The sequence below is a fragment of the Sarcophilus harrisii genome, chromosome 3 (genome assembly GCF_902635505.1).
Source record: "Sarcophilus harrisii chromosome 3, mSarHar1.11, whole genome shotgun sequence".
Lineage (NCBI taxonomy): Eukaryota > Metazoa > Chordata > Mammalia > Dasyuromorphia > Dasyuridae > Sarcophilus > Sarcophilus harrisii.
In genome coordinates this window covers 42,123,556-42,145,647 of record NC_045428.1, presented here as the reverse complement: position 1 = coordinate 42,145,647, position 22,092 = coordinate 42,123,556, and the positions used below count along the sequence as shown (strand labels likewise).

General features: G+C 40.1%; 1 long non-coding RNA gene across 1 annotated transcript; it reads left to right on the top strand.

The window, feature by feature from the left end:
* Window positions 1-15,081: 15,081 nt before the first annotated feature.
* On the top strand, window positions 15,082-20,233 carry LOC105750046. The gene is made up of 4 exons (XR_004232767.1): window positions 15,082-15,164; window positions 16,382-16,509; window positions 18,905-18,970; window positions 19,904-20,233. It is a non-coding gene; the product is annotated as an uncharacterized LOC105750046 (long non-coding RNA).
* Window positions 20,234-22,092: the final 1,859 nt, after the last annotated feature.

Genomic DNA, 22,092 nt, shown 5'->3' with positions numbered 1-22,092 from the left:
AAAGCGCCCCGGTGTCTTTGCAAAGAAACCCCCCAAAGGGCCACAAAGAATCAGACATGATGCAGCAATTGAACAGTAAGGGTTAATTAATTTTATCAAAACCACAGTCCTCACATGACCAGAAGAGGGCACCAAAGAGTGGTGTACAAAGGACAAAGGAGGGAATTGGAAATTCCTGGGACCTGCAAATTACCCAGTGATCCGGATAAAATATGAGCCCTTCTCTCTTTCCTTTCAAAGCCAAGTGGCCTTCTTTGCTATTTATACTCTGTGCAACCTTCTATAAGCTGGAGTCTACCTCCCCACAGTCCACTAAAAGGTACTTTGTGGTCACCAATGATCTTCCAATGATCGTCAAATGGCTAAATTCCCCAGGCTAGCCCATGAAAGGCCATTTAATCCATGGCATAATAGTTCAAGTCAACAAATATTTATTAAGTAATTACCTTATGCCAGGACAGTGCTAAGCACTTGAGAAAGAAAAAGGGGGAGAGTACCTCCCAGACCTCACAGTCTAACTGGGGAAAGAACATGAAAATAACAGTATACAAACACGACCTATACAGAATAAATTGGCAATAATTTCAGAGGAAGGGCACAAAGATTAAGGAGCAATGAGAAAGGATTCTTGTAGAACATATTACTTTAGCTGATCTTTGAAAGAAAATGGGGGGGACCATAAAATGCAGATGAGGAAGGAGAGAGTTTTAGTGGAAAGGCAAAGGAAGAAAGAAAGAAAAGTAAGAGAGAGAGACAGAGAGAGAGAGAGAGAAAGGGAGGGACGGAAAAAGAGAGAGACAAGAGAGAGACAGACAGACAGACACAGAGAAACAGAGAGAGAGCGAGGGAAGAAGGAAGGAAGGAAGGAAAGAAAGAAGGAAAGAAGGAAGGAAAGAAAGAAGGAAAGAAAGAGAGAAAGAAAAAAGGAAAGAAAGAAAAAGAGGAGAAGAGAAGGGTGAGGAAGAGGAGTCAGTTTAAGCCACTCAGAAATAGTCACAACTAGATTAAAAAGAAGTGAATTTGGAAAGAATAGGACAGTGGTTGAATTGGTTCACCAAGGGGTCAAGATGGGGAAGAGAAGAAAATTTCCAGGATGCTGCTTGGAAAAGAATTGAAAGATAGAGAAAGAAAGAGAGGTAATTATTAAAGGGATTTCAGAGTTCATGAAAATGGAAGTGGAGTACTTGTGGATATTGGCAAGATCAAGGCTATGTGCAGCTGAAGTGGGATGGAGCAATAGGTCATGGGAAATAATTCCTATCAACAAAGCACATCAGGGACTGAGGGGTTAGAACACAAACATGATGGTTCTGTAGATATTGATGATGAAGGAAAACGTTTGTTTTTTAAATAGTAATACTGACAGGACTGATTGAGTTTTCTTTTCCTTCTTCCATCTTCATCTATAAAGCTTCCTCTCAAGGTGGGGTCTAATTATATATCACACCAACTTTCTGCTGCTTCATTGTTCTACCATTCCTAATTACATCTTTTGCATATAAACTCCCACCCATTTCTTTCTCAGTAAGATTCTACAAACAAATTTCTATTCTAAATCTGGATTGCCCTTGGTTACCAGGTGGCTGGTTGACAAAGAGATCAAGTGTTTCTGGGATGATTGGCTTCTAGCCTCCTTTAACTTCTTCATGGCGATTGCTTTCTACCAGATAAAGAACTCTGGGGAATGGGGACTTGGAGTTGACATTTTTTCTTTATCGGCTTTCACCTCCCTCCTTTTTTCTTTCTTAGCAACAATAGTTTTAAATGGGGATCCCATTACCATTGTTGTAATCAAATGCTATAGTTTATCTTCATTCTTTCTTCTAATTGGGTGACCTCAGCTGAGAGGTATCTATATGTTCAACCGAGAAAAATGAAAAAATGAAACTACCTAGAAAACCACCAGGTCTGACATATTATGCAATATTCTACACTACACTCTACTTCCTTTTTAACAATTTACCCCAAAAAGCCCTCCATTAATGACTTTTAAAAACAGCAGCCATTTTTAGAAATAGGTGTTCTTTACATCTCCTCCCTCTCCAAAACTTTTTGTATATATGTAACCTCTCATCAAGACTAGAGACAGGAAGGGCAGTTCTCTGCAGCATGCTGAATCTCACAAAAGACATTGCCTTGGTGGAGAGACCTCCTTAGGACTTTATATGTTCATAGCACATTATAAGAGAATTCAATATGAGATTATGAATCTCCATTTCATACTGTGTTCCTTTTTTAAATAAAAGTAGTAGTTTGGGAGAGAGATTGGGCAAGTTCCTGCTTTTATTCTGCTATCTTGGCTCTAACTCCCCTCCTTTTAAAAATTATGTAATAAGTATTTTTAAAATTAAAGCATTATCAAACATATATACAGAAAATTCTCAATATTCACCCCTACAAAACCCTGTATTCCACATTTTCTTCCTTCCCTTCCCTGTGCCTCCTCCCCTAGACAGCAAGTAATCCAATATGTTAAATATATTTTTCTTCTATACTTACATAATAAATATTATACATTGTTTTCAAAATCACCCTGCTTTTCTGTGCTTCCTTCCTTCTGAGTTTTCTTTGGTTCTCTGTTGTGCACCTTTTGTTTTCTTTTTTTCCCTCCCCACCCCACACCAAAGAAGACCACCCTTACACACACACACACACACACACACACACACACACACACACACATTTGTCTGTAAGTTCTTTATCTGGAAAGAGATAGCATCAAATCATATTCTACATACTTTTATTTATCAGTTCTTTCTCTGGAGGTAAATATCATCTTCCTTCACAGGTCCTTTGTAGTTGATTTGAGCATTTATAATACTCAAAATAACTTACAAATTTGTTCTTAAACAATATTGCTGTTACTGTGTACCACATTTTCTTGACACTGCTCAATATTTCATGCAAGCCTTTCCATGTTTTCCTAAAACCAACCAATAGAATTTCATCAAATTATAGATCAAACATTTTTATCCATTCCCCAATTGATGGGCATTCCCTCAATTTCCAGTTCTTTGCTATCACAGGGAGCTGCTATAAATATTTTAGAAAGGTTTTTTTTTTTTTTTCCTTTTTCCCTGATCACTTTGAGAAACAGACTTATTATGGTATTGTTGCATCAAAAGGTATACACAGTTTTATAATTCTTTGGGCGTAATTCTAGATTACTCTTCAAAATATGGATCAGTTCATAGCATATCCTAGTTTTTCTACATCCCCTACAATATTTGTAATTTTCCCCTTCTATCATTTTATCTAGTCTGTTAGGTATGAGATGATATATCAAAGTTGTTATAATTTGCATTTCTTTAATTGTTAGAGCAGTTTTAGAGAAGTTTTTATATGACCACATATAGTTTTAATTTCTTCATTGATAAACTATTTATTCATGTCCTTTGACCATTTGTCAATTGAGAAATGACTTATATTTTTATGTATTTGACAAAATTCCCTATGTATTTGAGATATGAGACCTTTATCAAGAATACTGTTTATAAATTCCCCCTCATCCCTCTCCAATTTTCTGCTTTGCTTGTAATCTTGGCTACATTTATTTTATTTTAGCAAACCCTTTTTAATTTAATATATTCAAAACTATCCATTTTATAACCTCTCATTGCTCCCTATTTCTTATTTATTCATAAATTGTCCATCTATCCCTAAGTTTGACAGTTGATATAGTTCTTCTCCTTCTCCTCTTCCTCCTTTTCTTCTTCCTCTTCCTCCTTCTTTTTCTTACTTCTTCCTCTTCCTCCTTCTTTTTCTTTCTTTCTTCTTCTTCTTCTTCTTCTTTCTCTTCTTCTTCTTCTTCTTCCTCTTCTTCTTTTTCTTCTTCTTCTTCTTCTCTCCCTCTCTCTCTTTCTCTCCTCCTTTCTCTCTCTCTCTCTCTCTTTCTCTCCTCCTTTCTCTCTCTCTCTCTATCTCTCTCCCTCTGCCATCCACTTTCCATTCCTCCCTCCCTCTTTGTCTTTCTCTGTCTTTGTCTCTTCCCCTTTTCCTGAGAGTTTATTCCCTTATTTACGTTTCTGCCATATTCTAAACTAGAAAGATTTCAAAGGGGAAAGAGCTGCCTAAAGACGTTTGTGGGAACTTTCTCTTTTTTTGTTATTGAATTTTGCCTGACTCTTCATGGTTTCATTTGGGCTTTTCTTGACAAAGATACTAAGTGGTTTGTCTTTTTTTTTTTTTTCCCTAGCTCATTGTATAGATGAGGAAACTGAGGCACAGTTAAGTACCTTGCCCATAGTCCCACAGCTTAATAAGTGTCTGAGCTCAGATTTGAACTTAGAAAAAAAAGCATCTTCTATGCAGAAAGAAGATTATGGGGACTGATTGTGGATCATAACATAGTGTTTTCATTTTTTGTTGTTGTTTGATTGCTTTTTTTCCTTTTTCTCATGCTATAGTTTATCTTCATTCTTTCTTCTAATTTGGTAACCTCAGCTGGAGAGGTGTCTTTATGTTCAACCAAGAAAAATGAGAAAATGAAACTTCCTAAGAAGTTTTCTTTTTGAGCTGATTTTTTTCTTGTGCAGCATAAATATATTTCTAAATATATTAATAAGATTATATATTTATCTATTACATATAGATAAATATTTTAATATATTATTAAAATATATTAATAAGAAACATATTTAGGAGAAAAAAAAAGATGAATGTCAAATGCAAAAAAAAAAAAAGAAAGAAAAAGGGAAAAAATGTCTTCCTGACTCTAGGACCGGCTATCGACTGCACCACCTAACTACCCAATACAACCTGGTATTATTATGTAAGAAATAGCAAATAAACCAGGGTAAATGGCTAGAGGGGAGGTAAGTATATAGAGGGGAAAAAGGAAGAAGACTGGAAAGATGGAAGAATCATGTTATGAATAGAGGGGAAAAAGGAAGAAGATTGGAAAGATGGAAGAATCATGTTATGAAGAGTTTTGAATGCCAAACAGAGGACTTCACATTTAATATTAGAGACCTGAACTATAGTGATTATATGAATAGAAAGAAGGGGCACATATTGGAGATATTGAATTAATAATTAATTTTTTTAAATTGTGACATGGGCACCCAGTTCTTCTGGTACCTGCCAGGAAAGACCAAAATGGCAATAGGAAATGGGTGGACAATCACAATTTAATAAAATATAAAGGGGATGGGAACAAACAGCAAAGAAAATATAGAGACAAGTGGGCAAAAAACTTACAAAAGCAATCTACATAGGGAGAGTGGATGAGATGGTGAAGGAAGGCAAATAGTGGTGAGGAAGAAAGAGAAGTACTGAGAATCACTAGTGTAGCCATAAATTAAAGTTGGGAATTTTCAGCAGCATGGACCCAATGGAGGTGGCAGAATACTCAGAAAGCAGGAGTTTGAGAGTCTCATTTTAAGAGTTTTGGGGGACAACAGGGTAAGTCTAATAGGTACCACCTTGGGGGTAGTTCATTAACATATCAAAATGATTTCAAAGTTGTCAGTAAAACTTTAAAGTTATCATATTCATATCATCTCAAAATTATCAACACCATTTGGTAATCTGTTGATCCTTAATGCACAGGTTGGAATTTGTCTGGGATTTACCTACCATAGGACCTGGACAGCAAAGTTTAGATGGCTTCCTCTGATCCAGCACATAATACCAGGAGGTGATTTTTCATTAATGACACTATGAGCTCTTGCTATTGCTACTTTAGACTAGCTATTCATAAATTGACAGATTATACTGATTAGAAGCAGTCAGGGAAGACAGAAGGACCAGAAGACGCCATTTAAAACAACTTGTAAAGATAGAAATAAGAAGATCTGGTAACACATTGGATATGTGAGGAATTAAGGATGATACAAAGGTAGTGAACCTAGATGGCTGGATGGATGGTAGTGCCCTTGACCATAATAGGGAACTAAGGAAGTATATATAGAGGAGGCGGCAATTGGAAAGAATGATAATAAGTTCAGTTTTTGACATGTTGAATATGAGATGCCCTGAAGGCAGCTGGTGATGCACAATTGTTGTTCCAGAGAGACCTGGAAAGTATCTTCTTAGAAATGATAACTCCCATAAGATCAAATGAGATAGTGCAGAGGGATAAGCCCAGGACAGACCTTGGGGGACATTTGTAATTAGTGAGCATGACATGGATTAGAACCAGCAAGGGAGAGGTCATGATCAGACAGATAAGAAGACAAGAAAAGGGAGAAGAATAGTGGGGGAAATTATCTTATGTATAAGAAGTGCATAAGGAAGGATTTATATGATGGAGGGGGAAAATATGGAGGAGGGTATAGAGGGCCAAGAGTTAAGACTCCATTCCAGGTTTTGAGTCTTACAGTAACTTGGTTCACCAAAACTCCCTTATTGATATAGCAGAGACTGCTTGTCAATATAATAAATTAATAATCTAGATACTGAAGCAAAATGCAATGTTGGATTTAAAGCTAAGCCTTTGAATTTAGGACAGGAAAGAATGGAGACTAAAGGTTTTTTGGAGAAAGATATATGAGATAATAAACTTTACTCTGATGCATATCTCAACTATTTACATCTCTAAGTAACCAAAATCCAGGGCTTAAGGGGTTTAATCATTTACACCATAGTAGAATTTTGTTAGGCTATAGGAATTTTAAAAGAGTGTACTTTGTATCAAATCTATGAGCATTTGAGGTATATATATATATATATATATATATATATATATACACACACACACACACACACACACACACATGTATATATATATATATATATATATTTGTGTCTCTGATCAATAAACTTCAGAGTCCATAACCAGGACTTCTCAGCCTAGTGCTGTATATTGTCACATCCTTCAACAGGAGGGGAGTGGGTAGTATTTGAACTAAATTTGGCTTTCCTTGCATCTCTAGTGCTTAGCACAGTGGTTGGCCCACAGACAGCTTTTAACATGTTCATTGATTCTTGAATAATTTGTACATAATTGTTTGTATGTCTTTTGCTCAATTCAGTCAGGATCTGAGGGTAAGAAGTGCTCTAATTTTGCGATCTAGTGTTTAACACACTGCCTGGTACAGGGTAGGCATTTTCTAAATGTGCTGCCTTAATCTCAGAGGGGAAGTATTAATATTAAGGGGCACTAGGAAGGTTTCTAGACTGATGGCTGTATAAAAAAATAGCATCACTTTCATTAATAATAACATCCACGCTGCTCAAAGGGCTGTCAAACTCTGTATACCCTTTGATCCATCAGTGTCTTTACTGGGTCTGTATCCCGAGATCATAAAAAAGAGAAAAGAACTCCCATGTTCAGAAATGTTTGTAGCAGCCCTTTTTGTGGTGGCAAATAATAGGAAATTGAGTGGATGTCCATCAGCTGGGGAATGGCTGAATAAGTTTTGGTATATAATTGTTTATGGAATATTTTTGTTCTATAAGAAACCATCAGCAGGCTGATTTCACAAAGGCTTCTAGAGACTTACAAATACTGATGCTAAGGGAAGTTGTAATGCGGAAGAAACTGAGCAAGACAGAGATTAGAGACCAATTCAATAATGTATTAAATGGAGAGAAATACTGGGACCAATGGATCCATGTTGATCCCAGCTCTAGATGAGACTGTTATCTCAAAGAGTCTAGCCTCGAGTATGGGGACAGCAAGCTTTTTGTGGAATAACAAGAACAATGACATCACTGATATTCTAATGACATCTGAAATGGATAAACCTTTATCTTGTCAAACATTAAGGAATGTGTATAAAACCTTTATCTCAAACATAAAGAGGGGACGGTTATAACCTAAGGCAGAATTAAGAAATAGGACAAGTGGAGGAACTGGTGACCCCATTAAAAGGGAACTTCGGCATAACATAGTGAGTAGAACATTTGTACACAGCAACAAAATAATACATTGATCAATTCTGATGGACTTGGCTGTTTTCAACAACGAGGTGATTCGGGACAAACCCAATGGTTCTGTGATGAGGCGCCCTCTGCGCCCAGAGAGAGGTCGGGGACCGGGCATGAATCACACCACAGCGTTTCCGGCTTTGTTGCTGTTTTCTTCATTTTCCCCTTTTCTGATCTGGTTTTCCTTGTGCAGCAGGACCAATGTGGGAACACGCATAGACCTGCACGCATTTAACAGAGACTGGATTACTTGCTGTCTGGGGGAGCGGGTGGGAGGGAGGGGAGGAGAAGAATCTGGACCCAAAGTTTGGCAAGAGTGATGCCGAAAACTCTCTCTGCGTATATTTTGAAAATAAAAAGCTATTCTTTAGGGGGGAAAAGTTACAAAAGAAAAAAACAAAGCTGGAAATGACAAGATTTGGGAAAGAAGAACTAGCAATCAAACAAACGCCTGTCCTCATTTACTCAGGGCAGCGCGCTCTCTGCCAGCCCCAGAAGCGGCGAGGATTCTCAGCGGACGGATAAGGAAGCTGAGGCTGAAAGAGCGCGGGTGACTCGTCCACGTCCCACGGACGGGGCCGGAAGCAGGATTCGAACCCAGCCTCGGGCCCTCTCAAGTCTCCCTGAACGGCGAGAACTCCCCCTTGGGAAAGGCGCGCTCCTGGGGCCGGTTCTGGCCAGGGCGCCTCCAGCCTTTGACAGTTGGTTCCCTGGGTGAGAGGGGCTTCTCGGAGCGGCCTCAGCCCTGCAGCCGGGGGCCCCGGGTTCGAGTTCTGCCTCCCCGCGGCCGCCTGGGCCTTCCCTGGGGTCCCGTCTGGGTGATTCCCGAGCCGGGGTCCTGTGCAAACCGGCCTCCCGGAGCGGCCTTCTCGGTGAGCTCATCCCGAGCCCCGGCCACTGCTCTGCGGGCCTTGCATCCCTCCCCCAGAGCGCCGTGACCCCCCAAACACCGAGAGGGCGCGGGCATCCCCCAGGGCCCCGGCCCAACCCCCTCCCCTCTGGATGAGAAGGGACCGACAGCCAGGGTCACCCCCGCGAACCAAACCTGCCTTGGGAGCCGGGGCTCCTTCCTTGTGGTGCAGAAAGCGAGCCCAGCTTGAGTGCAAGCTCACACCCAGCGGACTTGGATTCATTCATTTATTTATTCATTTATCTCTGCTTTTCTCGGGAGTGATGTAGAAAATTGTATTACTTAGGAAATGAAAGTATCAAAATGATAGAAACTAAGTATTCAAAATATTAGGGCTTTAAAATTTCATTTTAACAATACTGTAAAATCCGCTTCAGGAAATTGACTGTGACTGTTTTCCACCCTTGCTCTGTGGTTTCCCCTTTTGATATTTTACAATTTTCAGTTTAGTTTCTAGTCTTTGACCTGTCATATTTATAGGCACCCCCATAAAAATGTAACAGATAATGTAAGGAAATGTTTATAAATGAATGTGTACCTGTTAGGAAGCACTGCATACCTGGCTGGCTTTTCATGCAGGATTTAAATGTTGTACTCTGTCCCAATTGAGTGATTTTGAAGCCATATATGGCTTTAGTGCTTTGAAAATTTGATCCAATGAACAGACAATTCTCAGATGAAGAAATTGAAACTATTTCTAGTCATATGAAAAGATGCTCCAAGTCATTATTAATCAGAGAAATGCAAATTAAGACAACTCTAAGATACCACTACACACCTGTCAGATTGACTAAGATGACAGGAAAAAATAATGATGATTGTTGGAGGGGATGCGGGAAAACTGGGACATTGATGCATTGTTGGTGGAGTTGTGAACGAATCCAACCATTTTGGAGAGTAGTTTGGAACTATGCTCAAAAAGTTATCAAACTGTGCATACCCTTTGATGCAGCAGTGTTACTACTGGGCTTATATCCCAAAGAGATTATAAAGAAGGGAAAGGGACCTGTATGTGCACGAATGTTTGTGGCAGCCCTTTTCGTAGTGGCTAAAAACTGGAAACTGAATGGATGTCCATCAGTTGGAGAATGGCTGAATAAATTGTGGTATGTGAATATTATGGAATATTACTGTTCTGTAAGAAATGACCAACAGGATAATTTCAGAAAGGCCTGGAGAGACTTACACGAACTGATGCTGAGTGAAATGAGCAGGACCAGGAGATCATTATATACTTCAACAACAACAATATTATATGATGACCAGTTCTGATGGACCTGGCCATCCTCAGTAACGAGATCAACCAAATCATTTCTAATGGAGCAGTAATGAACTGAACTAGCTATGCCCAGAAAAAGAACTCTGGGAGATGACCAAAAACCATTACATTGAATTCCCAGTCCCTATATTTATGCACACATGCATTTTTGATTTCCTTCACAAGCTAATTGTACAATATTTCAGAGTCTGATTCTTTTTGTACAGCAAAATAACGTTTTGGTCATGTATACTTATTGTGTATCTAATTTATATTTTAATATATTTAACATCTACTGGTCATCCTGCCATCTAGGGAGGGGGGGGGGGTAAGAGGTGAAAAATTGGAACAAGAGGTTTGGCAATTGTTAATGCTGTAAAGTTACCCATGTATATATCCTGTAAATAAAAGGCTATTAAATAAAAAATTTAAAAAAAAAAAGATAAATTGAAGACTTTGCCTCTGTAGAACAATGTATGATAGCACCGCCATTTGGTAATATGTCAAACAAGGCTGCTTTCGAGGAACTCTAGTCTCTGATAGGATGCCTATCAATGGGGTTGGAGGCATTTTTGTTTGTGTTTTGCTTTCATAAACGGGTTATTAATATAGGACTATTTCATTCTTTACAATTCTTGCTCACGTGGTCCCTAAGATATAAAATACATTAGTGTTCTTTACAGCTGGGACTGAAATGACTGAATGACAGAATTTGTATAGCATGCTGTAGTGGATAAGCGGGCCTAGATTCACATATTCCTGGCTAGGTATACAAGCAGTTCCTTTCACCTCCTTGCCCATACCTGTGCTGCAATGGTGGAAGGGCTTCCCTTACTGGGAGTCCCCTATCCTAAAGCAATGGCAGGTCCATTCTCCTCATATCCAGGATAAACCCTAGATGACCACTAGTGGCAGATTTGGGACTTCTGATTCTTAATCAAGTGGACTCTTTCTAACCCACATCAATTTCACTTGAAACTTTAATGAGTCATAGAGACTTAAATGTTTATTAATTACAAATAAATTCTGCAAACAAAGCATAAAAATACAGTGTTTTAAAATTGTTTTTCAGGGATTTTAAATTTTTGAGCAATTTGTATTTGGCTGAAATAGTAAGTTTGTTTTGAACTTCATGTTACTGTTTTCCAGCTGTTGATAATACTGCTCTGGTGTACTGCTATTACATCAGCATAGCAACAAGACACACAAATGGGACCAGAGGGAGACAAGAGTGTTTTTTAAAACAAGGCAAAACTTCTCAATAGATGCAGAAAAAGCATTTGATAAAATCCAACATCCATTCCTAATAAAAACACTTGAGAGTATAGGAATAAATGGACTTTTTCTTAAAATAGTCAGGAGCATATATTTAAAACCATCAGTAAGCATCATATGCAATGGCGAAAAACTGGAATCTTTCCCAATAAGATCTGGAGTGAAGCAAGGTTGCCCACTGTCACCATTACTATTCAATATTGTATTAGAAACACTAGCCTCGGCAATAAGAGTCGAGAAAGAGATTAAAGGAATCAGAATAGGCAGTGAGGAAACCAAACTATCACTCTTTGCAGATGATATGATGGTATACTTAGAGAACCCTAGAGATTCTACAAAAAAGCTATTAGAAATAATCCATAACTTTAGCAAAGTTGCAGGTTATAAAATAAATCCCCATAAATCCTCAGCATTTTATACATCACCAACAAAATCCAACAGCAAGAGATACAAAGAGAAATTCCATTCAGAATAACTGTCGACAGCATAAAATATTTGGGAATCTATCTACCAAAGGAAAGTCAGAATTATATGAGCTAAATTACAAAAAACTTTCCACACAAATAAAGTCAGACTTAAACAATTGGAAAAATATCAAGTGCTCCTGGATAGGTCGAGCAAATATAATAAAGATGACAATACTGCCTAAACTAATCTATTTATTTAGTGCTATACCAATCAGACCTCCAAGAAAATATTTTAATGATCTAGAAAAAATAACAACAAAATTCATATGGAATAATAAAAGGTCAAGAATCTCAAAAGAATTAATGAAAAAAAATCAAATGAAGGTGGCCTAGCTGTACCTGACCTAAAACTATATTATAAAGCAGCAGTCACCAAAACCATTTGGTATTGGCTAAGAAATAGATTAGTTGATCAGTGGAACAGGTTAGGTTCACAAGACAGAATAGTCAACTATAGCAATTTAGTGTTTGACAAACCCAAAGATCCTCACTATTGGGATAAGAATTCATTATTTGACAAAAACTGCTGGGATAACTGGAAATTAGTATGGCAGAAATTAGGCATGGACCCACACTTAACACTGTATACCAAGATAAGATCAAAATGGGTCCATGATTTAGACATAAAGAACGAAATTATAAACAAATTGGAGGAACATAGGATAGTTTATCTCTCAGACTTGTGGAAGAGGAAGAAATTTGTGACTAAAGACGAACTAGAGACCATTATTGATCACAAAATAGAAAATTTTGATTACATCAAATTAAAAAGCTTCTGTACAAACAAAACTAATGTAAACAAGATTAGAAGGGAAGCAGCAAACTGAGAAAACATCTTCACAGTTAAAGGTTCTGATAAAGGCCTCATTTCCAAAATATATAGAGAGCTGACTCTAATTTATAAGAAACCAAGCCATTCTCCAATTGATAAATGGTTAAAGGATATGAACAGACAATTTTCAGATGATGAAATTAAAATCATTACCACTCATATGAAAGAGTGTTCCAAATCATTATTAATCAGAGAAATGCAAATTAAGACGACTCTGAGATACCACTACACACCTGTCAGATTGGCTAAGATGACAGGAAAAAATGATGAATGTTGGAGGGGATGTGGGAAAACTGGGACACTGATAGATTGTTGGTGGAGCTGTGAACGAATCCAGCCATTCTGGAGAGCAATCTGGAATTATGCCCAAAAAGTTATCAAACTGTGCATACCCTTTGACCCAGCAGTGTTTCTACTGGGCTTATACCCCAAGGATATACTAAAGAAGGGAAAGGGACCTGTATGTGCCAAAATGTTTGTGGCAGCCCTGTTTGTAGTGGCTAGAAGCTGGAAACTGAGTGGCTGCCCATCAATTGGAGAATGGGTAAATTGTGGTATATGAATGTTATGGAATATTATTGTTCTGTAAGAAATGACCAGCAAGATGAATACAGAGAAGCTTGGAGAGAATTACATGAACTGATGCTAAGTGAATGAGCAAAACCAAGAGATCATTATATACGTCAACAACGATACTATATGAAGATGTAATTTGATGGAAGCGGATTTCTTTGACAAAGAGACCTAATTCAGTTTCAATTGATCAATGATGGACAGAAGCAGCTACACCCAAAGGAAAAAAAAAAACACTGGGAAATGAATGTAAACTGTTTGCATTTTCGTTTTTCTTCCCAGGTTACTTCTACCTTCTGAATCCAATTCTCCCTGTGCAACAAGAAAACTGTTTGGATCTGCACACGTACATTGTATCTAGGATATACTAAGACATATTCAACATATATAGGACTGCTTGCCATCTAGGGGAGGGGGTGGAGGGTGGGAGGGAAAAATCGGAACAGAAGTGAGTGCAAGGGATAATGTTGTAAAAAAAAATTACCCAGACATGGATTCTGTCAATAAAAAGTTACTATAAAAAAAAAAAAACGAGGCAAAAGTCTTCTGTCTTGATCATTACTAAGTGCCACAAATAGCTATAGTGTTTTAAGTACTTTATTTTTATTGTAAATTGAAGTTAGGGTGTAATTTTGATGATGACATTGGTTTTATATAAGGAAAATAACATTGAAGTTAATTGAACCCTTGAATTAGTTTTTGGTTTGATGAAGGAAGCATCCCTTCAGTACAGACAATAAGGGAGTGATTGCATTGAATTTATCCCAATTTGTAAGTGAGCCTCAATTACCCCTTCTTTCCAAATGGGGCTTTATAACTTTTATTTGTAATCCCTTAGGCCATCTCAGTCTTCCTGACCTCTATCTAGTCACTGGACCCAGATGTTCTGGAGGGAACAGTGAGGGGGTTGACCTTGCCCAGCCTCCCTCATTTAAGTCCAGTTCACAGCATCCCTTCTCTGATGTCTTGGTCTTCCTCAAGAACCAAAGACAAGCAACAAGGTCATCTTCTAATCTCAGATTTTAAAAGGAAAGATCTAGTAAATTAGGTAACTTTTTATGCAAAGAAAGTGAGTGTGCTTTATATTTTAAGTTTAAGGCCTCAGCAGTAAGAAAAGGCCTCCCCCGAAGTTATTCCTGGTATCTGATTTCATAAAAATCAGATGTCAACAGAATTACTAAGAAAAACTCTATTGTTTCACAGAAGGAATTGAATTCTGCCAGCTCTCATATAGCTGAGAGGTATCATATGTTAGCTTGGATGAAAAGCCTAATTAAAGCCATTCAGAATATTTTAACTGCTGATAAAAGTTCTTCAATGTCTGTTAGTTCTTACTGTTTCAAAAGCACCCATGGTTTTGTCATTGTAAGTATGCTTTGCCTCCATGTAGATAGCTGACAACCTTGACATGCCTCATGCCAGTAAATGCTAGAGGTGATGTTTTTGGTAAACAGGTGGAGTTTTTGTTTGCTGAGTTCCTTTTATTCCTTTTAATCTTTCCTTTTTATGCACGCTTGAGTTGGATTAACAATGTGTGGAATAGAGTGCTAGTGTGTGGATATAATAATTATTATAATTATATTGCTCCAGCCAAGAAAAGCATCCCTTGATGACTTAGGCCCATTGGAACTTTTGCTGGACCTTTCCTCAAAGCTTCTCTGGTTTGGGAGACCTGCCAGAGCTTTGCTGGTGCTCCCTGGGAGACCCCAGAGTCGCCTCCGGGTCACAGCAAAGTGACTGATGAGCTCTTTTACTTTGTAGTCTAAAGAAAGTAAATCAACAAAATCATGTGTTCTGTGAGGAAACAGGTATAATGGCCGTGCCCTGGGACCCACGGTGTGGGGTTTGCATTTCCTGATGGTTGTTGTCTGTTTCCTGTAGCATGAGGATGAACCACTTCAGAATATGAAACCGCCATTATCTAATACAGCTCTGAAAAATCAAAGAAAACATGAAGCCAAGAAAGCTGCCAAGCAGGTACCGTGGCTGCCGTCGCTCCGGGACTCTGGGGTTGGTGGGCTCGGAGCTGGTCTTTCACCTGAGATGAGAGACATTGAATGTGTCCTTTAATTGAGAAAGAAAATTTTGAATAACACCAAGAATACAATGTTCAGAAAGCATAGGATTGTGTCAGGAAGGTACCAAAAATATTTTTCAAGTGAAATCATAAAATGAAAGATGCAAAGACATAAGGCCCAACACTCCCTACATGGACTGAGATAATTAGTACCTTTCCAGTTGTGAAGGTTGGACTTGGACTTATCCCAGCATCTTCTTGTTGCAAGGGCACAGATCATCTGGCTTAACCTGCACCTGTGCTCATGACGTCCCTTAGGGCTAGGCCCCTTTCTCCAGTTCAGCCCCTTTTGGCGCACATTGATGATATGGCTATCTGAAGTCAGCCCCGCCTCGGGAGTCCTGAAGTCCAGCAAGGCTTTATGTGGAGGGCCCATGGCCTTGGTCTCGTAACAGTTACAGGCCACAAAACATAGTAGCTGCCAGATACCCAATTAAAGGAGCCAATTGGGTAATTGGTGGCAGTAAGCCCAATCAGTTTGACCAACAGGTTCAGCTAGAAGCATTTCTTTTTGTTAGGCAGATATCTTCCTGTTCACACCCTTAATTTATATCTCACAGTATATAAAAGATAAAGTCACATTTTGATTTCTACATTTTGGACATCTGGATTGTGGTGGTTAAATTTAGTGTTTCTGTTTTCTTGGACCATTGTGTAACAGATAAATTCCTTTTTTTTTTTTTTTTTTTTTAATTTTAATAGCCTTTTATTTACAAGTTATATGTATGGGTAACTTTACAGCATTGACAATTGCCAAACCTCTTGTTCCAGTTTTTCCCCTCCTTCCCCCAACCCCCTCCCCCAGATGGCTGGATGACCAGTAGATGTTAAATATATTAAAGTATAAATTAGATACATAATAAGTATACCTGACCAAAACATTATTTTGCTGTACAAAAAGAATCGGATTCTGAAATAGTGTACAATTAGCCTGTGAAGGAAATCCAAAATGCAGGTGGGCAAAAATATAGGGATTGGGAATTCAATGTAATGGGTTTTAGTCATCACCCAGAGTTCTTTCTCTGGGCGTAGCTGGTTCAGTTCATTACTCCTCCATTGGAATTGATTTGGTTCATCTCATTGCTGAGGATGGCCAGTAACAGATAAATTCTTACAGGAAGCCAGAAATGAAGGCAGTCAGGATTTGGCCCTTAATCCAGCTCCACAGCAGAACCCCCCATGGAATGTCTCTCTGCCAACATCGGGAGACCCTGAGGTAGACAAAAAATCAAGAACCTGAGAAAGGTAAGGGGCTTCTCCCTAAAAGGACAAACAGAAATTGCCCAAAAGGAAGGTGGGGAGGATCATGGAATGACTGGGCTTTCTCACAGATGGAGGGGCGGGGAAGTAGATGAGAGAAGCTTGGACTTATCCTGGGCTGTGACATTGTAAGTGAAGGAGGCTCTGGTTCTGGGCTTGTACCCAGTGACTGACCAGGTTCCATCTTACATCCAACATGTTTGCCAAATGCTGCGCGTTTGTGCAGCCGTCGGGCCCAGGCCGTCTTACCCCTGAGCATGACTCTGGCCATTTGGGTCTGAGAAACGGAAGCCGAGAGGTTGGTGTGGTGCCTGGAGTCTCCCTGCTGCTTAATGGGGGTGACGCGGTCCCTGGAAGCAGGTTCCTCTGCTCTCTCTGGCTTCTCACTGTTAGTTCTCACCCCCTGGGAGTGCTTTGATGCTGGGTTTAGTTGGAAGTTTGGGGATGTTGGGAGTGGGGTCACATCTGTGCAGTGACATCCTCAGCCACTGGGCGTCCTCTAGAGGCCAGGAAGTCCTAGAGCAAGGAGTGTGGCTACAAATGTGGGGAACGGGAGTGAGACACAGCTGTGGGGGTGGAAGGCAGGTTCTGCAAACTGCCCTTTATTCTAACCTTGCTGTCACTCATCTCAAGGCTGTTAAGGCTCCTGAAAATATTTTAACATAACTGAAGAAAATGTACTTTCAGGGAAATATTTCTAGTTGGTGTTGAGTGCTTTTCCAAAAGTAACAGAAAGGGGAGTTTTTAATCCATGCCGCCAGTGTTCTCCTCTAACTTATATCAATTTCTGTTGTATTTATGGTTACTGTGGATGCTCCTATCCTCCTATGGAATGGAGCAGAGCCACTTGATGAGCACTTCATCGGGTAGTCGGGGATTCTAGAGTGATATCTGGAACCAAGGAAGAGAGGCTCTGTTTTATGTGGCTTAAGTTTCTAAAAATTAGCTTATCCAGAGTACCAGCCCTAAAGTCAGGACCTAAGTTCAAATTTGATCTCAGACACTTGACACTTCCTAGGTGTGTAAACCCTAGGCAAGTCACTTAACCCCAATTTCCTCAGCAAAAAACCCCAAACAAACAAAAAACCTTATCCTATCCCTCAAATTCTAGTTTTTTTTGAAAAGCTTTTTATTTTCAAAACATATGCATAGATAAATTTTTCAACATTGATTCTTGCATAACCTTGTGTTTCAGGTTTTCCCCTCCTTCCTCCTATCCTCTCCCCTAGATGGCAAGCAATCCAGTATATATTATACATGTTGAAATGTATGTAAAATCCAACATGTATAAACATATTTATACAATTCTTTTGCTGTACCAGAAAAAAAAAAATCAGATGAAAAAGGAAAGAAAATGAGTAAGAAAACAAAATGTGAGTGAACAAATACAAAGAGTGACAGTGTTATATTGTGAACTACCTTCAATTCCCACAGACTTCTCTTTGGGTGTAGATGGCTCTCTTCTTCACAAGATCTTTGGAACTGGCCTTAGTCATCTCACTGTTGGAAAGTCACATCTGTCAGAATTGATCATCATATAATCTTCTTGTTGCCATGTACAATGATCTGGTTCTCCTCATTTCATATCTGTTCATGTAAGTCTCTCCAGACCTTTCTAAAATTATCTTCCTGCTCATTTTTCTTTTATTATTATAACTTTTTATTTACAAAGCATATGCATGGGTAATTTTTCAACACCGACCTTTGCAAAACCTTCTTTCCAAAATTTCCCCTCCTTCCCCTTAACCCCCCACTTGGCAGGTAGTCCACTACATGTTAAAATATATGTTAACTGAATGGATATATATACATATATTGGATTTATCTTGCTGCACAAGGAAAATTGGATCTAGAAGAAAAAAACCTAAAGGAAAACAAAGATGCAAGCAACAACAACAAAAAAGCATGAAAATGCTATATTGTGGTCTACACTTAGTTCCACAGTCCTCTCCCTGAGTGTAGATGACTCTGTTCATTACTAAAGAATTGGAACTAGTCTGAATCAATTAATTGTTGGAGAGTTTAACTAAATCCATCAAAATTGATCATTGTATAGTCTTGTTGCCATGTACAATAATCTCCTGGTTCTGCTTGTTTCACTTAGCATTCCTGATAATTTCTTATAGACCAATACTTCAAATAGCTTCTTTTAAATTTTGTAAATAGCTTGTTACATTTTTGACATTGCCAATGATACCTAAATTTTTTAAAAAATATACTCCTTTCTGGTCTGCTGCAGTACTTTGATTTAAATAAAATTGGATGATTGAATTGGCCTTATTCTCATTTCAGATCTTTTTTAAAAATCAGTTTGTATGTAATGACTAAGTCTTCTAACACTTTTCTTTACCCCTCCTTTAATCTCATTTGATTTTAACAGAAACTGAAAGCAATCCAACAATTGAAAGAATAAGCAACTAGTGGTAAACAGCTTGAGAAAAATCAGGTATTACCTTCTGTCTTCTTTTGGGGTTATAGTTCTTTATTAGCTTAATTTTCTGAAATAAATTATCAGCTAGGAACATATAAATTTTTTTGTGTGTGCGGTTTATTTTGGCATGTTAGTTCTTAAAACAAATTTCTTTTTTAAAAAAATGACTATAAATAATTTTACAAGTCAAGTTTCACTCTCTTCCATTGAAGTCCTATACCAATGCCTAGATGTGATTTGGAGGAGATCCTGGATGAAACCATTATTGAAGGCTCGAGTCTAATCGGCTCAGCAAAGCTAGAAAGACTTCTCCTTTGGTACCTTATGACAGATCACACACATTTCTTTCTCCCAAGAATCAGGCGGTGGCAGTAGATTTATATCCAGCCCCCATAGACATATGTATACCTGTATGTATGTTGATTTGTATATCACATTTACATGTATCATGAGAATATCTAAAGATCATCTGCAGAGGAAAATTGGGAGAATTGCCAGAGCCATCAATTCAGAGTGCCCACACTGAAGAATCACAGATTATTGATCTATCGCTATGTTTTCACTCTAAAACAGATAAAATTACATAAATATCTGTCACCGTCTGGTCTGTCACTGAAAAGCATTTCAATTTTCTATTCATTTTTTTTATTGACCTTGAGATGCATGGGCCCCTCCATGCCTTCTTCACCACTTGCCCTACGTGGGTCCCTTGTATAACTGGCCCACGCCCAGCCTTCCTGACAGTTTTTCTTAGCCACAGGATGCAGCTCTGCTCTCTCCCCTCCTCTGTGTAAAGGCCAGAAGAGGAGGCCATATAGGCAGGCTGGACTCTTCTTTCTTACTGGGGCATTAATAGAATGTATATGCAGAAAACATGATTAAATTGGAGTTTTAAAACTCAATTTTTAGAAATCTTCAGCCCAATAATATTTTGAAATTTTTCTTTAGATGGAGAAGATCCAGAAAGAAAGTGCCCTCCTACAGGAGCTGGAAGACTTGGAGTTGGGTGTTTGAAGTTTTGTGGAAAATCAGTTACCTGAAATCAGTGCAAATACATTCTCTGTATTAAACTTACTAGAATAATTAATTTTTTTTTGTTTCAAATGGCTGAGTCCACACACCTGTACATATTTGCTGTTCATCTATATTTCTAACCATTTATCTTAAAATTTGTGCATGTGGGAAATTATTTAATAATGTTTATTAATTAAATTTTCATTTCCTAACAAAAACAGATATAGAAATGCTTATGTTACAAATTAGTACTAATAGTTAATAGTAAGTATCAAAAAAAATATCAGTTGGAGGGTTTATAAATCTGATAGCTTGAAGATCCCATGCAAAAAAATTGCAACAACCCAACTGTTCAGTCATTTTCAGTTTCTACAGAACTAGAATTTAATAATATTTTAAATTTAAGCACTTTGTTTTTGTGTTGGATCAAAAATAAGAATTCTTTTGATTATTTTATAAAGTATGTCCTAAAATAAATTGGTATCTCTAAACACTCAGATAAGCTACATCAGATTATTTTAATATCAGAAATATGAGGGCTCGCCCCCGGTGTTTGGGGGCAGAGGGTGTCACAGACCTGGGGAGAGAATGCACCCCGTAAAGCCCAGGCCCTCGGGCTCTTCCCCGGCCTCGGGATGCCCTCCAGCCAGAAGGCAGCTCCGGGGAGGCCGGCCTCGGACAGGGCCCCGGCTGGGGAGCCCCCGCCACAGGCCCCGGCTACAGGGCCGCTCCGAGCTCGCCCACGGAGGCGGCTGTCAAAGTTTGGAGGAGCCCCCCGGCCCCTTCCCCCACCCGCTTCCCCTCCCCCGCAGCCCGCCTGCGCTCGGCGGATCAGCCCGACACCGAGCCGGGCGGGGAACCCGACCGGACCCGACCGGAGCGCGAGGGCCTGTAGAAGGTGCCGGGAGCGCAGGCGCAAGCACAAGCGTTCCTTCTCCCCTCCGGGCCGGGCTTTCGCGGAGGCGCAAATACTCCTCACCCCGGCATGGACAGGAGGAGCGCGGTGCGCAGAGCCGGAGGGGCGGGGCAGAGCCGGAGGGGCGGGGCAGAGCCGGAGGGGCGGGGCAGAGCCGGAGGGGCGGGGCAGAGCCGGCCGGCGGAGCGCCCCTTTCCGGGGTTAGAGGTATCCCGGCTTAGCGATGCCAGGAAACTGGAGTGGGGTGGGGGGGGAGGGGCGGGCTGTGTCCGAACCCTGCCGAGGCCCCATCCGTGTGACGGGGACAAATCCGCCTCAGTTTCCTTATCTGTCAAATGGAAGCAGTCACCGCCCTTCTCAGAACGCAAGGATTCCATAAACATTCAGATACCCCAACTTCCGCCGTTCCTCGACCGGGGGGGCGCCCGCGCAGCCCCAGCTCCGGCCGCCACAAACGGGGCCGCGCACGCGGGCCTTTCCCGTGGTCTCCGAGACACAGACCCGCAGAGGCGCCGCCGGGTGTTAATAATGCTGCGACCCAAGTGTTTTATAGCCATCGGTCTAGAACCTTCCTAGCGCCCCTTAATCCTGGCGCTCCCCCTCCGAGAGCAGGGCAGCGCGCGCAGAGAGCGCCCCCCCGCGTTCGGGCGGCGTGGAAGCGCTGGGTGGCCAAATGAGAGCGCTTCTTGCCCCCAGATGCTGGCCGAATCGGGCAGACCAAGCTAACGGTCATGTAGACACTTCCAAGGAGCACGTTAGAAGCGGTGTGCCGGGCGCTGGCTAAGTTCCGGAAATAATAAGAGGCAAAAAGACAATCCCTCGCCTCGGAAAGCTCACAGTCTAACGGGGGGAGTAAACTACAGACAAGATAGAGACCGCGGGTCATCTCAGGGGGTCGGCGCTAAGCTTGAGAGCGCGAAAGATCTCTCGTAGAAAGGTAAGGCTTGAAGAAAGCAGGACAAAGAGAAGGATAAAAGGAAGCTGCAGGCTTGGGATTGGCTGCCCAGGGAGAATGCCCAGAGTCTAGAGATCAAGTGTCTGGTGTGATTGCCTCCTCTTGCCCTGCACACATCCCGTTGGTGCATCGCTGTTTGCATCTTGTCTCCCCCATCAGAGTGGGAGCCCTTCAAAGAACCCTGTTTTTGCCTTTCTTTGGATCCCTGGCATTTAGCACACACAGCAAGCCCTTGAAATATGCCTTCTGACC